The sequence below is a fragment of the Hypomesus transpacificus genome, unplaced genomic scaffold (genome assembly GCF_021917145.1).
Source record: "Hypomesus transpacificus isolate Combined female unplaced genomic scaffold, fHypTra1 scaffold_27, whole genome shotgun sequence".
NCBI classification, from domain to species: Eukaryota; Metazoa; Chordata; class Actinopteri; order Osmeriformes; family Osmeridae; genus Hypomesus; species Hypomesus transpacificus.
In genome coordinates, this window is record NW_025813796.1 from 2,543,706 (window position 1) to 2,547,888 (window position 4,183).

The 4,183-nt window shown below is 44.0% G+C and overlaps 1 long non-coding RNA gene across 1 annotated transcript; it reads left to right on the forward strand.

Moving 5' to 3' along the window:
- The first annotated feature begins 292 nt into the window (after positions 1-292).
- LOC124463253 lies at positions 293-3,769 on the forward strand. Its single transcript, XR_006955544.1, has 2 exons — positions 293-376; positions 3,697-3,769. It is a non-coding gene; the product is annotated as an uncharacterized LOC124463253 (long non-coding RNA).
- The last annotated feature ends 414 nt before the right edge of the window (positions 3,770-4,183 follow it).

Here is a 4,183-nt window from a genome sequence, read left to right on the forward strand (position 1 = left end):
TAGGCTAGCACTGAAAGAGCAGGAGGCTGAGAGCTTTAGGCTTCACAACAGTGTGTTGGAAGTGGCCAAGGAAGAGTTGGAAGAAAGGTTAGTCGGTCTGAGTCAGGGACTAGCACAAATGAAAATGGAGAAAAGGAGGGAGACTCTGCGTTCTAATTATTTAAAAAGAAAGACCGATCAGGTAAGTGCTAGAGCGTCTAGTTTAGTAGAGCAGGTTCAGAATTTAAATGAGCAAGTGCAGTTTTGGAAAGGGGAACATTCTGTCGCACAGGAGGAACTACACAGGTTTAAACAAGGGCAGGTCCCCACTTTTGAGCATGGTAGGTATTCAGATGTTGTTAGGGAGGTGTACATGGATTTGATTACAACTATGGGGGTGAGTTCCACCAAGGCATCTGAAGTTGTGAAAGTTGTGTTGCAAAGGCTTGGCAGGTCCAAGATAGGAAGGCTTCCTAGCCAGTCTTTTTGTAAATATATGGTGTTGGAAGCAAGGCAGGTGTCGTTACAGCATCTGCAAAGTACTCTGTTGTCAGAGAATAACTTGACCCTTTGCACAGATGCAACAAGTAAGTTTGGACACAAATATGGCACTGCAGGCATCTTTTTAAAGGATGGTACTAGACTCCATTTAGGTGTGAGAGAACAGGCATCTGGTTCTGCCCAGTGCACGTTTGATACTGTGCGAGAGATGACTCATGATGTTGTTAGCAGTGGTGGTGAAGAAGTCAGTGATTTTTGTGAGAAAGACATTTTCTCCAAAATTTAGAACGTAATGAGTGACAGGGCCAGCACAGAGAAGAGGTTCAATGAAATACTGGCTCAGTACAGAGCCAGTATCCTGCCTGACATAGTTGAAGACTTTGATCAGTGCAGTGAGGTAGAGAAAGCAAGACTCTGTGTGGTGAATGAGCTATTCTGTGGTTTGCATCTCATTGATGGTCTGGCCCATCAAGCAAACACTGCCTTGTCTACCTGGGAAGACATGGTTTTTGGCAGTGCAGAGATTGGAAGCTCTAGGCACCCCGGTTTCCAGAAGAGTTGTGGTGAAAGCGGAGCTGTACACCTTTTGAGGATAGTGTGTAAGCTCATTCAAGAGCGGTGCTGTGAAAAGAGTGGCAAGCCTGTTAAATTTCGAACATTTTTGATGGACAGGAACGGAACGGATTTCGTTCCCCTTGCTCCTTTTAAGGGAAACGGGGCAAATGTCACCTTTTACAACTCAGCAGGTTTGTATTTTTTGAGTAGGGATATTTTGGATTTCTCTTGTGCTAATAGAAGTGAAAATAGGTTAGTAGAGGCTGTGTATGAGGATCTTAATGTTCCTCATTTCCTTGCAGGTTGTCGGGCCTTGGGGCTTGTAGGGAAGTTAGTTGTTGATCCTGTGTGGGAGGCACTTTCTAGGAAGGAAAATGTGCTGGTTATGAATGGCAGGTATCAGGAGCTTGTCAGTAAGCTTAGAGAGTGGCAGGTGGATGGAGCTTCACTTCTTACAGGGGAAGTGACTCTCTTTGAGGACATAGCTGTCCATGATAGTCCTGTTTTAAATAGTTTGACTAGAAAGACTGACATAGATTTTGATGGTTTGTCAGTGCAGGCTGTTGAGATAGTTTTAGCCAGCCTGGTTAAGGTGTGTAGCAGCATGCTAGCGGACCACTTAGTGCATGGACGCTATGCAGATGTGTCTGAGGAACTGGTTTACCAACTTGCCTCAGCACCTAAAACCAATGTCAGTTGTGAACGTGACTTTGGGGTTTTTGATAGGCTTCTTCGAGAGAAAGCTAGGGCAAAGGTCAACACACTAGAGAGCATGATGCTTTTCAAGCAGAATCGGTCTTGGGAATGGCTGTCAGGATTAGATAGAGACAGGAAAGCACAGGTGTTATCTGTAGCTAGAGCATCAGTGCAAGAACAGAGAGCCGTTTTCTGTGAGCGTGCTCAAGCCATTAGGGATGAGAGACTTAGGATTTTGCAGGCGGCTAGGGTCAAAGAGAGAGAGAGGGAAGTTAGGGATGTTGCCACAAAGCAAAAGCTGACATTGGAGATCAGTAAGTATGGGGGCTTGTGGACAACTTTAGATGAAATAGATGAGCAACTAGAGAGTTTAGGTGAGAGATCCAAACTGTTGGCTGTATCAACACAGTTGAGGTTTAGACGGGTGGTACTAGGGATGAAAAATGAGAATGGCGTCTTCAATCTAAGTAAGGACAGGAGAAGATTGCCTTTAGAGACTCTCACTAGGAATCTTAGGAGTGTAGTTCAGGCACCTCTGGAGTTGGAGGACACTGAGGATAGGCAGTATGGGTGTGCATCATCACATGTTTTTGCAGAGGCAAAGGCTGAATTCATACGCCTTGCTGAGAAGCAGCAGACACTTGTTCGGGATTCAGGTAGGAAGAGAGGAGGGCTCTCAAAGGTCATAGTACCTGATGTGCAGTCGGCAGACCAGCTCCTTGGTAAAATCATCAGACATGGGTTTGATGAGGATGGGACTAAAGTCTGGTACAGAGCCACAGTTATAGGGGAAAAGGAGGTCAATGGTAAGACCATTTCCCATGTACGATACGATGGGGAAAAGAGACTGTGGTGGTTTGATTTATGGTCAGATTTTCAGGAGGGGTATGTGGAGTTGTTGTCTGTCAGTGCTGCAGACATGATAGGCAGGAAAATAAAGCACATGTACATAGATAGTGATGATGGGTTGGAGTGCTGGTATCCAGGTAGGGTAGTGGGCTGTAGCACAGGTAGTTTACTTGTTGTAGAGTACGAAGGTGAGGACGAAGAGGAGGGGGTTTACGAATGTCCTCTTTTAGATGATTATTTAAATCATGAAGTCAGATTTACATAGGTTGTAAAGCAAGACTGTTGAGCGGGATTTAAAAGCCAACAGTATAGAGTAGGGCATTGGCAGTTAGACTGTTGAGCGGGATTTAAAAGCCAACAGTATAGAGTAGGGCAGGGGTGGCCAACCCTGGTCCTCGAGAGTCTCAGTCCTGCATGTTTTGGATTTTTCCCTGCTCCAACACACCTGATTCAAATGAACGGTCATTCTCAGGCTTGGATAACGACCATTCATTTGAATCAGGTGTGCTGGAGCAGGGAAACATCTAAAACATGCAGGACTGAGGCTCTCGAGGACCAGGGTTGGCCACCCCTGGAGTAGGGCATTGGCAGTTACACTGTTGAGCGGGATTTAAAAGCCAACAGTATAGAGTAGGGCATTGGCAGTTAGACTGTTGAGCGGGATTTAAAAGCCAACAGTATCGAGTAGGGCATTGGCAGTTAGACTGTTGAGCGGGATTTAAAAGCCAACAGTATCGAGTAGGGCATTGGCAGTTAGACTGTTGAGCGGGATTTAAAAGCCAACAGTATAGAGCAGGGCATTGGCAGTTAGACTGTTGAGCGGGATTTAAAAGCCAACAGTATAGAGTAGGGCATTGGCTTTTAGGTTGAAGATGGCTGTAAATGTAACTATTGTGTATCTAATATAATCGTTTTCTTTCAGGTAAGATTTCTGATGTAAATAGTTCCCTCTGCATATATTTTTTATCTCTTATAGGATGTTTATATAGCAAAATATTGTCAGTTTTACTCTAGTAAGGCTGTTTGAAAAGCCAGCAGTAGGGCATTTACAGGACATACACACATTTGCAGAACAATGACAACTATTTTGTCCCTAATATTTCTGTCTAATTTCAGGTATGAAGAGAAAATGAAACTGCAGCAGCACATCCAGTTTGCAGTGAGGTTGTATAGTAAAATTAAGTTTTCATAAATATGTATATAAGTTACTTAAAATGTGCACTCATTTTTCTCTATTTTTCAGATGAACGTGCCTTCAATTAGCTAAACATTTTCCTGGAGCTTGCTCGATCGCCTTTTTGCTAGGGGTCAGGGAATAATTTTCCAGTACCCCATATTGGCTAAAATGGGTGAACTGGTTTTTTGATTCCCTCTGGAAAATGAGTTAGGTTTCCTATTAAATATGCATATTAAACATTGTTGTTCTTGTAAAAATTGAAGTTTTGTCATTATTATATTACGTGTATTATGTTTCAATGACCTTCAGCTCTCACTGGAGCGGTTCGCAACCGAATGTGAAGCGGCTGGGATGCGAATCAGCACCTCCAAATCTGAGGCCATGGTAATCGACCGGAAAAGGGTGGAGTGCCATCTCCGGGTCGGG